The sequence below is a fragment of the Nicotiana sylvestris genome, chromosome 4 (assembly GCF_000393655.2).
Source record: "Nicotiana sylvestris chromosome 4, ASM39365v2, whole genome shotgun sequence".
NCBI lineage: Eukaryota > Viridiplantae > Streptophyta > Magnoliopsida > Solanales > Solanaceae > Nicotiana > Nicotiana sylvestris.
Genome location: NC_091060.1, coordinates 136,044,708 through 136,059,429, shown reverse-complemented (window position 1 = coordinate 136,059,429; position 14,722 = coordinate 136,044,708). Strand labels below are relative to the sequence as shown.

General features: G+C 33.0%; 1 long non-coding RNA gene across 1 annotated transcript; it reads left to right on the top strand.

Moving 5' to 3' along the window:
- The first annotated feature begins 642 nt into the window (after positions 1-642).
- Positions 643-7,406, top strand: LOC138889059 (uncharacterized). Its single transcript, XR_011406621.1, has 2 exons — positions 643-1,166; positions 7,141-7,406. It is a non-coding gene; the product is annotated as an uncharacterized lncRNA (long non-coding RNA).
- Positions 7,407-14,722: the final 7,316 nt, after the last annotated feature.

Sequence of the window (14,722 nt, the reverse complement as noted above, 5' to 3'; positions counted from 1 at the left end):
TAAAACTGCACGACAGAGAAGAATAGAAGTAAAACTTTTCCTAACTCCATAGCCTTTGGAAGATAAGTACAGACGTCTCCATACCGATCCTCCAAACTCTACTAAGTTTGCTCGTGAATTGTGAGACCTAGGTGTAGACATGTGATTTTTGACCCTCCCCAAGATTTTTTCATATTTTAGCACGTAAATATTTAATTTAGGCATAATATAGTTATTTCAAGTCATTTTTATTCTTTTACTTTATCTTATTACAAGAAAACAAAAATTACAAAAAATAGTTTCATTAATGTTTTGTAGTTAGTTTTAATCTTGAAAAATACCAAAAATAGTTTTGTTTTAACAGTCAATCTTATTTTAATAATTATTTTACTTAAGTAGGACTAATTAATAAATGAGGTCGTATTTTAGTCTCGTTCGCAGAGGAAGAATAAAACTTGAGTTCAAGCGACCCATTTTTAAGTGTAATTTCCGGACCTAACCCATAATTCCTAGGCCCATACCCCTTAACCTAAAAAACCCTACAAATACCCTAGACTCTAGCACCCTAGACCTACACCCTAAACATCTTCCGCCGTTTTACAAAAAAGAAAAACCCTGTCCTTCATCTTCTCCAAGAACAAAAAATAAAGTTTTCAATTCCTAATTGCTAGACCCCTACACAGCGGCAATTTCAAAAGAAAAGACCATAGTCTTTTTCTAATTCTCAATTTTAAAAGAAGCTAGCGGCAAACACAAAAGAGAGGGGCAGACCACCCAATCTTGCTCCTCGTCAAATTCTTTCCGGCTACCAGCTAATACACCTTTTCCCTCTTTCAATTATTTGACCAAATTTTCTTATTGAATCCTATCTTTCTTTTCATTTTCTATATTTATTCTTTTTCCTTAATTCTTCTATCCACATCGTACCAAATTTTATAGTATAATTTCATCCCGATCACAAATCAGAATGTTTCCTTCCTTTTTATTCCACTCTCAAAAACAGATTTTAAAGTGAAATAGATCGAGATAGGAATTTCTTTGAAGAATATGTCCAAGTTCGATTTGGTCTCATTCAATCATACGTCGAGGCTGCTCTCCGAGGTTCAGGTGCCACTCTAATTTCGATTCGAGTTCGAGGTTGCCAGCGGGTTTCACGGTCCGAACTCCTGCTTCTGTTGCATTTTCGGGTCAGATTTAGTTCATTGAAGTTTGCTATAACTGATTTCGTGTTAATATTATCGAGGCCAAATTCTTATCCTTTGTTAAGTGATCTATTTGTGTCCATGGTTTTTTTTTTGATTTGTCTATCTTGATTTTTGGATGAATGTTATGTTTGCTTGACAGTAGCTTAAAATGATTTGTTCAAAATGTAGTTAAAGCATGTTGAAAATGTTTGCTTGACAGTAGCTTAAAATGGAGATCATGTTGCTGATGGAATTAGTTTTTCTGTTCTTATCTTTATTAATTTGTGGTTTGGAAATTTTGTTTAAGCTTGGTTATGAAGGTGAAAATAAGAAACCTTAAGGATTAGAGCTAAGATGGATATAGTGATTTATATAAGATCAGTAATGAGTTAGTTGATTCTTTAGCCTAACTTAACAATAGTTGTAGTTAATCTAATCTTTGTAAATATACGTAGCTAGCCCATTTTGTTCATGTAGTTCATAATAAATAATTACTAATTCCAAAATTGTTAGCATGCCTTAGGCAAATTCTTAATAAATTATCGTGGCCATGGATACGGTTCCCGTGGCATGGTTACGATAAGTGAATCTCAATTCGGGTGTGCATTTATGTGACCCAAATCCAAATCTCAAACAACGTTAGATAAAATATGTCATGGACCGCGGGTGCATTTATGTGACGTAGTTCAAGACATGTTTTAGATGACGTTGAATCTTTCTCCTAAAAAATAGTTAAGTAAAAGCGGTTATAAAATTAAAATTGTACCATAGGTTAAAACATGTACTAAAATTAGATAATAGACCAATTATAACAGTTGAGCGACCATGCTAGAACCACGGAACCCGGGAATGCCTAACACCTTCTCCCGGGTTAACAGAATTCCTTACCTGGATTTTTGTGTTCGCGGACAGTAAAACAGAGTCAGTCTTTCCTCGATTCAGGATTTAAGTCGGTGAATTGGGATACCATAAATTATCCCAAGTGGCGACTCTGATTCTTAAATAAATAATCCCATTTCGATTGTCACTTTAATTGAAAAAACTCCCTTATACCCTTCCGGGGGTGGTAAGAAGGAGGTGTGACACTAGGTAACCTAGTGATTTGATACCAACTTGTCACGACCCGAAATTTCCACCTTCGGGATCGTGATGGCGCCTTACATTTCACTTGCTAGGCAAGCCAACGTTATAGGATTCACAAATCAACTTCAGCCAATTTAATAACAGAAATTAATTAAGTTAAACAAAAGCTAAACAGAATTTGCGGAATATTATAAAACCCAAAGTAACTGAAATAATTAGGATATGGAGTCACAACCCACATGCTATTACGTTTTGCTACATAAAAAGTCTGAAAGATAATACACTATTCTGGAAGAAAGAAACAATAAAGTAACAAGTCTAGGAAGAGACTCCAGGTTCTGCGGACGCCAACAGATCTACCTTGGTCTCTTGTCGATTAAGTCCAACTGCTAACTCGGTGTCAACTAAGGCCAATACCAAAATCTGCACAGAAAGTGCAGAGTGCAGTATCAGTACAACCAACCCCATGTACTGGTAAGTGTCGAGCCTAACCTCGGTGAAGTAGTGACGAGGCTAGGACAAGACACATACGTAAACCTGTGCAGTTAAACAATATACGAGCAAAATAAAAACTAATAGAAGCTAAACAGATAATAACAGGAGGGGAAGCATGCTGAGGGGATTGCGAGATAAAGAATCATAGTAGTAGAGAAATTTAAATAGCTAGTACACCTTGAACCAGTAACAACAAGTAAATACAGTAACGAAAAATGCACGGCATCACCCTTCATGCTTTTGCTCTCAACCTCACCAGATAATCAATAGAAACAATACAACATCACCTTTCGTGCTTTTACTCTCAACCTCACCATATAAATCAAATAAGAATGGCACGACATCACCCTTCATGATTTTACTCTCATCCTTACCATATAAATCAAATAAGAATGGCACGACATCACCTTTCGTGCATTAACACACTCCCTCACCAAAACAAGGAACAATGATAATAAGGATATAGAAATGATAACAACAAGTCTTACTTCAACAATTACTTCCACAATATCAACCTCGACTTTGAGTCAATACTCAATCAATACCAAAATTCGTACATATGATAAGAACAATCAGCATAACAATAAACTAGTCTAAGTATGGATATTATGATCACGAAAAGCTACAATTTTATGAATAAGACTCACTAGTATGTTATGATTCGACAACAACGCATAAATACTCGTCACCTCACCTATACGTTGTATTCAACCTTCAAACACATAGAAAATAGGAAAATAGACCTAATCCCTCAAGTTATGGTTAACCATGACACTTACCTCGCTCCGCGAGCTACTCAATGCTCAATTACTGTTTTTCCTCTAGTATCCACCTCCGAACTACTCGTATCTAGCCACAATTAACTTAATAACATCAATTATTGCTAAAGGAATCAACTTCAATGTATGAATTTAGATTTCTCAAACTTTCCCCTAAAAAGTCAAAAACTGACCTCGGCCCTGCTTGGTCAAAACCCGAGGTTCGGACCAAATTTCATTTACCTATTCACCCCCGAGCCCGGATATACAATTAGTTTTGGAATCCAACCTCAAATCGAGGTCTAAATCCATAATTTTCAAAAATCCTCAATTCTTTCTAAATCCCTAGTTCTTTACCATGAAAGAACAAAGATTAAGGCTAGGAATTCAATGGGTGATGTTAGAAATGGAAGAAAATGAGTTAAAGAGTACAAACATATGATTTGGTGTTGAATTCTCCCCTTCAAAATCACTCCTAGGTCGAGTTCTAATGAAAGAGTTGTGAAATTTTTGAGAAAATCCCGTTCTTGTCTGTTTTAAAATCACTGGGCAAGCCTTCTTCACGTTCGCGAAGGGCCTGCCACGATCACGAAAGGCAGCGGCCCAAATCCCTACGCGTTCGCGAAGGCTGCTCCCCCTTGCCTTCGTGCTCGCGAGCCAGTGCTCGCGTAGAAGAACGGTTGTCCCCTCCCCCAGGTCCCTTACGCTACGCGTTCGCAAGATGTCGGTCGCGTTCGCAAAGGGTAAAATACCCACTGGTCCGTGTTCGCGACATGGCTTACATGTTTGCGAGAGTACCTTTACGAACGCGAAGAAGGAAACCAGAAAGCACTGAAGCTGAAGAAATAAAACCAGATTTTTCTAAATCCAAACCTCCCGTAGCCTATCTAAAACTCACCCAAGCCCTCGGGGCTCCAAATCCAATAGGCACACAAGTCTTAAAACATCATACGAACTTACTCTTACGATAAAATCGCCAAAATAACACCTAGAATTATGAATTTAGCACCAAATCGAATGAAGTTTTCAAGAAAGCTTTAAAACTTCTATTTTCACAACCAGACGTTCGAATCACGTCAAATCAATTCTGTTTCTCACCAAATTTCACACAAGTCTTAAATATCATATTGAACCTGTACTGGGATCCGGAACCAAAATAGGACCCGATACCAACAAGATCAAACATTAACCAAATTTTTAGAACCATTAAATTTTTCAGTCTTTCAATTTTCATCAAAAATTTATTTCTCGAGCTAGGGACCTCGGAATTCGATTCCGAACATATGCGGAGGTCCCATATTTTGATACCGACTCACCAGGATTGTCAAAATACGAGTCCGAATCTGTTTACTCAAAACGTTGATCGAAGTCAACTAAACCAACTTTCATTTTTATCAACTTTCAACATAAAAGCTTTCCGGAAATACGTCAGGACTGTGCATGCAAATCGATGAGGGTAAAAATGAGATTTTAAAGGCCTCGAAACGCAGAATCGAGTCCTAAAATATAAGATGACCTTTAGGGCCATCACATATAAAGTATTGCGGTAGGCACTTTGGTAGGTCATGGAGAAGAAAGTTAAAATTCATAAAGGGCATGGGTGATAGAGCTATCACTAGCATAAAAATAGTAGTATGATATATATACAAAGGAGTTTCCCATAATAGTTGGTTTACACCAGGGTTCTGCATTGAGACCCTACTTATATACCCTAGCTATGGATGAGCTAACCAATGCAATACAAGATGAAGTCTCATGGTATATGCTATTTGCTAATGATATTGCGCCAATTGACTAAACTAGTGAGGGCGTCAACTAGAAGCTTGAGCTATGGAGAAGCACCTTAAAGAGTAAGGGTTTTAAGATAACAACAAGTAAGACTGAGTACATGCACTGCAAGTTTAGTTAAATATAATTAATAAGTGCGAAACTAAGGTGAAACTAAATGGAACTATGGTGCCAAAATGAAAATAATTTAGATATTTGGGCTCGTTATTAATGGAATGATAGATAATTATGTTACTCAAAAGATTAAAACCAGATGATTAAAACATAGAAGTGTTACGGGGATGTTATGCGACAAAAGGATGCCTATTAAGGTGATTGGTAAGTTTTATAGAACAACTATAAGACTGGACATTATGTGGTAGTGAATGTTGGGCTGCTAATGTTCAACATATCCACAAGATGAATATTGAGAAATGTAAATGCTTAGATGGATGTGTTGTTACATAAGATTAGATAAGATTAAAAATGATCACATTCACCAGAAGGTGCAAGTACTACACATTGAGGATAAATTAGAGAATGTCACTTGAGATGGCTTGGTCATGTCATGCATCAACCTATAGATGCATCGGTCCGTGGGTGTAAAATTATAGTAGAGGAAGGTATTAAAAAGGTATGGCATAGACCTAAAATTACATGAAAGGAAGTTATCTCGAAAGACCTACAAATTTTTGAAATCAATACAGACTTAACTTAAGATATAACATAATGAAAGAGAAAAATCCATATATAAGTGATATCTATTAGTCGAACCCATTAATTATATGTAAATCCACCACTACGTATCAGGATGGTGTTAGATATACTTTGGATAAGAACAATGAAATACTATGTTGCAAAAATATACTAGTTTATCATAACTAAGTAATAAATTGAGATATAAATTTACTTTTAATCTTAATAATAAAGTTTATACAGGATTACATGTCATATCATACAATTATTATTTTTTGATATATATACAGGGAGAGTTGGAGTAAGTATTTTTTCGTAAAGTTTGTATGTGTCATCACTGAATAACTGTTACTCCTTAAGAGATTGTGGGGTGGACCCGTAAGTGGTTGTATCATGATTTCTCCAATTCGTCTAAGGGTTGGGTTGGGTTGGGTTTGTTGACCCGTGTGGCTTGGTTTTCTTTGGTTTAAGTTGGGGGAAAATGACGGAATTTTTATATTCCTATGCCAAACTATATTACCCTCAATGTTTAAGATTTGATATAATTACATTTAGTATACCTAATTATCAATTTTATATCATAAGATGTTTTTACTGTATATTAATTGTACTTTATATCACTCCTTAATTTATGGTACTGTATATTCCTCCATATTCTCACTCCCACGTTTCTCTATCCTAAACCCACGTATCACCACAGTGTAATTACACCAAATTACTCCACAAGTCAGTTTCGCTTCAAAATGATTCAACATTATTATCAGATACAAATCTTGAACATATTGTATTTGGTATTGCATCTAACGAGAAAGCATGGTCTACTAGGAAAGAATTAGTTAAAATGTGGTGGGAGGCTGGTTCAAAAATGTGGGGTTGTGTTTTTCTTGAAAAAATGTCATCCAATTACACAAATAATACTACAGAAAATGATTCTTTACCTCCGATTTGCATTTCTGGGGACACATCAAGATTTAAATATATGTTTAGAGGTGGAACCCCATCAGCAATTCGTGTTGCACAAGTTGTGACTGAGACGGTGGCATTAAATCATTCAAATGTCAGGTGGTATGTTTTTGGATTGGGTGTTGTTGTAAATAATTGGGAATATGGTTTGGAGTTTATATCTCAATTTTGAGGGGTTTTGGTGAAGATTAAATTTGGTTTTGGCTGAATTTCAGATTGAAACTCGAAGAAGAAGAAGAAGAAGAAGAAGAAGAAGAAGAAGAAGAAGAAGAAGACATGACATACATTATATTGCAGAAATTATAGATAAATTGTAGAAAAATTGTAGAATGTTGTTTATTTATTTTTGAACTTTGTGTTTTTGGGTTAAAAATTTTGATGGGAGCTTGTTATTCCACTTCGTCTGTTTTGGAGCTAACTTGTGCAGAGGAGAAGATGTTTTTTAAGTTATATATATTGCTATACCTTTAAATTCAAGAAAGTATGGTTGTATTGTATTTAAAGAGGCGTGAATTTGTAGAATAGGTTGAATGTGAGGAATGAGTCAAATAAGACTCACAATGACTTGTTTTCTACATTTAATCTACAACAAAACTACATATCATTTGAAAAATTAATATGAAAATACAGAATTTCAATGTTTCTATAAATTATCTACAAAATTTATTAGGAAGATCTATCCCTTCATCATGTTTTTTTTGGATTCCATATTTTGCATAGCAGTTTCATAAGGAGTAACAAGAACATATAGGAGAATCACAGAATTGTAGCATAATCGGGATTTTCGAGATAATTGCGTTTTTTTGCAGAAGATTTGTAGAAATTTTAGTCGTTTTTGATTTGTGAAAACAGAAAACAAAGCATCTACAATTAGAATACAAACAATCTACAATTTATCGACAAAATATCTACAAATTGGGTACATTAAATTTTAATATCCCAATTCCCATTCAATTGTAGCATAATTGAGATTTTCGACATAATTTCATTTTTTGCAGAAGATTTGTAGAAGTTTTAGTCGTTTTTGATGTGTGAAAACAGAAAACAAAGCATCTACAATCACAATACAAATAATCTACTCCCTCCATTTCAATTTATGTGAACCTATTTCCTTTTTAGTCCGTACAAAAAAGAATGACCCCTTTCCTTATTTAGAAACAATTTACCTTTACACAATGATTTATAGCCACACAAAATATATGTGCCTCATTTTACACCACAAGATCAAAAGTCTTCTCTCTTTTCTTAAACTTTGTGCCCAGTCAAATGGGTTCACATAAATTGAAACGGAGGGAGTATAATTTATCTACAAAATATCTACAAACTGGGTACATTGAATTTTAATATCCCAATTCCCATTCAATTGTAGCATAATTGGGATTTTTGACATAATTGCATTTTTTCAGAAGGTTTGTAGAAGTTTCAGTCGTTTTTTATTTGTAAAAACAGAAAATAAAGCATCTACAATCAGAATACAAATAATCTACAATTTATCTACAAAATATCTACAAATTGGGTACATATTTGGATTCGACATGCTTCCCTTGAAATGTATGTTTCATATTTTTGTCCAAAACAGTACTAAACCATCCACTTTAATATAATTTTTATACAATGTTGTTCAACTATCATACAATAGGTAAATGAATAAAAGAAAAATAAATAAACAACAGTCTACAATTTATTTACAATTTTTCTACAATTTCTGCAATATAATGTATGCCATGTCTTCTTCTTCGAGTTTCAATCTGAAATTTAGTCAAAACCAAGTCTAATCTTCACCAAAACCCCTCAAAATTGAGATATAAACTCCAAACCATATTCCCGATTATTTTCAACAACACCCAATCCAAACAAATAATGATTTTTGAAAATCCAAATTTGAATTCAAAGCTTTCAAGCTTTTTAATGGCTGTTAATGGTGGAATTGCTGCTCTCTTTTCATTTGCTTTGTATTACTGAAATTTGGGATTGAGAGATAAAGAGAGATGTAGAGAGAATTCTGGAAACAAAGTGTATCGCAAAAACAGAGTATGGAAAATCTTGTTCTGCGTTGTGGAAGATCAGAGTGGAGCCGACGATAATTATGGAATGTGTGTGATCCGCGTTTGTGGAAGATCTTTAAGAATATTTAATTCCCCAATTTTAGCGCGCCTAAATAAGGAATCCTACCGCTACAATGATTCCTTATTTAATGCATTGTCTATATTTTGTAGGAATACTATTAGCATGAAGGGTAATATGCAAACTATGAACATTTGGTAATATAGTTTCCTATATGGTATAGGAACGAAAATTTCCCAAAAATGACAATGTATAGCTATTGTAAAAATAATAGTCGAAAAAATATGTAAAATTGGTATAGTTTTTGTATATACATGCATTATGTATGTTATATACAAAAATTATATAACTTTTATACACTTTTTCAGCTACCAGATGTAAATAGTTTCTGGTGCATGCTAAAATTAATAATACCTCTTAGGTTTGTACTCCTTAATCATGAGTATGATTACCACATTTTTTTTATAGTATATTTTTGCTCTATTTTATTTTCTCGATTCATTTTCTCTCTACATATCCACTCTACTCCACACCCACTTTAGTAAAAGAAAGGCAGAAAACATCATTTTTCTGTTATTGGAAAGAGCAATATAACACTGAAAGGACCAAGTTGGTTTCTATTTTGATTCTTTATTTTTAGTGATTTATTTAGTAATGTCACTATTTCATTTGCTTTTTATTTCAGGCATCTTCACTTAATTATAATGCAAGAAAAACTAAGACATTCTTCTCTTCGTGATTCTTGAATTTATTCCACCTCTTAAACTTATGAATTCAGATTTATTTTAATTAGTATGTTAAGAAAATTCTCTTTTTGATGGACCATATTTTGGGTAAATTCTAAGCTGGTCATTGGTCAAGCCCTAATTATATCAACTCCAAGACCAAAACTTTTGAAATTTCAAAAAGGAAAAGAAAAATATAGAAGTACAGAAAGGGGATGGTATCCTATGTGTTACAAGAGAACGCCCAATCATTTGAAGCTTGACCATTCAAACCATGAATCATCCAAACACAATATGGCCCCATCTAACCAGCTATTCCTACTTGATACCAAAGTTTCCCAACATTCACACACATTTTTTTTTAAAGAAAAAGATAACTTATATACACCGACAGCGTAAATAATTTTTACCTTATAAACAACTTAATTAGTTAAAACAAATCGGTAATGTCTTTTTTAAGATTACCATATCAAACTTGATATAAAGAATTACATTACTTATTATATGTCACTTAATTTGGCAATATAAAAACTCTTTGCACTATCGATATCGATCAGGGATGAAGCTACATTGTCCTAAGACTGGTCAATTGACCACCCTCATCATAAAAATTATATTGTGAATATAGCTAAAATAGAGTAGATTTTATAGGTATATAATATATATTGAAAATATCCTTGTCGGGAAATTATTTTTATTTTTTTCAAATTTGAACACCCTTAGAGAAATTTCTGGCTTCACCGCTATACAGTAGGGTTGTGCACGGATCGGATCGGATCGGATTTAGCATATTTCGGATTCGAATTTCGGATTTCGGATTCTAGAAAATGCAATCCGAATCCGATCCGAATTATATCGGATCGGATTTTAAAGTTTGGATCGGATCGGATATCGGATCGTATTATTATGCCTCAAAGTTAAACTAATATGTATATTTTCTTTGTAAAAGAGGCAATACATTAAGTAAAATTCATGTTTATGCAATTATGAGAGTACTATGGTGTCAATATAGCTAAATCTAGCAATTGTAAAGATAATAACTTGGAGGTTGATGTAAATTAAAGTGTAGTATTTATACATGTCCTAATAATTTCGGATTTAGGATTGGATTGGATTAAAATATACCAATCCGAAATCCGATCCGAAATCCGAAATTTTAATAAACATAATCCGAAATCCGATCCAATCCGAAATTCGAAATTCAAAATTGAATGAATCGGTTCGGATTTCGGATATTCGATCCGAATGAACAGCCCTACATACAGAACATAAATGAATCAATGCAGTCACTGTTTATCCAGTTAGATATGGACTTCACTTTCTTAGTTCAAACAATCAATAACTCTACTTTAAGACTGAGGTTAAAAGGCAAGAGGGAGGAGAAAAAAAGAGGAGAATGGAGTGAAACATGGCCTACTAAAAAGTACAATAATACTTTTCATTGATGTGATTTATGGCTTTACTTGAACCATCAAGAGAGCCATCAATGGATACCACCCCAAAACCAGGATGAAGACTCCCTTTTTATCCTAATTTTTTTAAAAAGAAACAAACTTTATTCTACACTCACTTAAACTTTGCAGTTTGTAACAAGTATTTAATCAATAATACTACCCTAACTTTACTCTTTATCAACTTTTTATCCCTTATTTTTCCTTTCTCTTACTTTCATTTTTGGAATATTCAATTGCTGAAATACATGATTAAGTATGATCATCATATTGTGCCATATACGATATTAATCTAGTACATATGCTGATAGGAAGTAACGTGTATTTCGTGAAATTAGTTGAGGTGCCCATAAAAAAATCCGGACCTCACGATTTTTTTAAAAAAAATTCTACTACAAAATGATCCGAACACTACATTTATTAAAAAAAATCTACAGTATTAATCTTTTTCTATTATGATTAAAGTTCATGTTTAAAATTCAATTCTAAACAGTGACAATGTGCATCAACATCACTTCATTTTTTCTAGATATATACATCAACCACTTCATGGCGGCATAACTTACAATAATATTAAGAGATTGTCCTATGTGAAATTCTAGAACTAAAATTCAACTGTATATTCGTCAGTTGCTTAATTAGTGCTTAATTATTCATTTGTATGTGAAGCGAATATATTCTCTCTTGATTAAAATTGTTTTTCCTCTTCTACGTATTTTATTGTATCAGCTTAGCTCAATTGAGAGTATTCTGATTAATATAATTGAGCAGGTGATTATCGATAATGACAGTCAAATCCTCAACCGATCGGTTCTTTGACTATTGCTCTAATCATACCTAAAGTTAATCTTGATTACTCAATACCTGACGTAAATGGAATACCCCATCTAATTTTTTCTCTCTTAATAATCGGATTTGGTGGTTATGAGCTGCTAATTAAATCAATAAAGACGAAATAAAGCCTACTGCTTACTAAACCAAACCTTGATTAAACAAATCCTAGAGAAAGAGCAAGACAAAGCACACATGAATAAAGAAATCGTACAAATAATTATTGAAAGAAATGAAAAGTGAATGTACAATGTATAGTGTCTAATGAGGCATGGTTGGACAGATAAAAAAGAAACAAAATAATAATTAAATAACCTGTAGACCATGATTTAATCACCTGAAACAAATCTTATGCACAGATGAGAAGATCCATTGCTGCCAATTATTTATAAACCCTAAGATAAAAATATGGATAACAAGATGATTACTTGATAAATTAAATGCACTATTTTTTGGAGTGGGGTGGAGGGGGTTGGGGGGGGGGGACAATAATCACACGCCCAATCAAGGTCCTTTCATTTTTATTTCTTAATTCCCAAGTTCCTTTTTCGTAGCACTAATTAAAAAAGAATTCAAATTATATATAGCGTGAGGTAAATATTTTTTTATATCAGGTTATTTAAAGAATATATATAAGCCAAGTAAGATTCCTTAAAGATGAGATTTATAAATCTTAAAAATAAGACAGGTTGCTGATTATAACACAAAAAAGCATGTTAGAACACAAAAAAGTGACTTAATGATGCAAAATCCTCTGCAATACACCATTTTTAAAATTTATGTAAAGCAAAGGATTCCTCGAGTCACGTTTTGACCCTAATTTAATCATCCTCCATACCAGCTTTAATAATCTTTTTGTCCAATAATCGGTACTTAATTAATATTTTTTTTTGTTTTTCTTTCTATTTTGAACAATATTAAAATATAATTTTTTTTTCATGTGATACGCGTCAAGAAGTAACTCAAGATTGGTGGATGTGGATTGACGACTTAATTGGAAGTCATAGTTTTTAGGAGGTACTTGATTTTAGTAGCTTAACCACCCACATTACATATGAAATTGGCATATTTTTAAGAAATGAAAAAAACAAACAATAATTCTACTTCGGTAATCTTATATTACAACAAAATCGTTTCTAAATTTACCCCTAAGAATTTACAACGAAATAAAAAAGAAAACGAATCCAAGACTAAGATGATATGCGTGATGCATCAGTTGATTCCACTTAAGGGAGATGACCCACTTTATCATTTTATAATTTTCACCCTTGAAACTCGTTTGTCTCTCTAAGGATCCGTTTGTCCGTAAAACTTTTTTTGAATTTTTTTTAAAAAATGTGTTTGTCCATAAAATTTTACAAGTTTTTGAAAAGTTTCTCATAAATTTTTAATTTTTTCCCCACTCACAAAAATACAATATTTTTTTCAAGTGAAATGTATGTCCTAATTCTGTTACATTTTCAACTTAACTCTGAAATTCTTTATGTCCAAATGCCAACTAAATCCGACTTGCTAATTATGACTTGTGATCAGCTTAACACACTTGAGATTTAGGTGAAGATAAAGGAGTTGTACCATGCTTAATATAAACTTAATTAAATATTACGGAGTATTTAAAAGCCTAGAATGGCGTTATTATATATCAAACTTTACCTCAAAAATCACAATAATGGTTTCTTGTTCATCATCCCATAACGAATTAAAGTGGATGAATTTGAAAAATAACTTGGAATAAATAGGTTATATGGGGCCCACATGCGGGCATAAATGTTCAATCTTTATGTCATGATCAAGATAGTCAATTATATATACTTTGGCACCTCAAAAACTCATAAAAAATGTCACGGGTATTCGCTAGTGGCAAATTATGGCTAAGCGAATTGAGTTTACTCTTCATGATTAATGAAGCAACTAAAGTTGTAAATAACTATACATTTAATTTCTTGCTGAGTTCATAATTTTCAAAGTTTCTGGCTGGTAACTTTGACATTTCTACTGCCTTCTGGAAACTGGTCAAAATGAAAGAGAGAATATTACAATCCAGATTCCCCTTCCAAATTTGTTGGTAAACGCAATGTCTTACGACACCTTAATGAAAAATTAAACATCTCTAAGAGTTACTTTTGTTAACCTTTTTGGGTATTTCTTTTTCTGTATGTTTCTTTAACTTCTATGCACTAGAATGCAACTTCAATGAAATTTTATTTTTCAAATGCAAATTCAGAAATTCGAATCTTGAATAGTTCAATCTTTTTAATGCAACTTTAGATTTTGAATCTTAAATTCTGAAACATAAACTTGTTCTTAATTTGAACAATCCAACACACGATTCAACACTCAAATCTACTCCAAATGAGCTCAAATAAATTTGAAATATGACTTTCAAATATCATAAAGAATAAAGCACAAATCATCAAATTGTAAATAACAACAAATTTAACAAACTGATGTTGCAATTAAGAAAAAGAAGAAGAAACCATATGCACAAAGAAGAAGAAGAAAGCAACAAGGAAAGAAAAGAAAATTGTATATATCTGAAGTTACTCAATAATTGAGTATCAGTTAAACTTCTTTTTTTAAGTGGATACAAATTCAATGGATGGCGCAAAACTGCACCACATGCAAATCTTACAAGTTACCGGAGTAAATCTGTAACAACCCAGCTCACTAGTAATTTGACCACTTTGGGCCTAGGTTCGCACGGCGTTAAAACGCATCACTAAAAT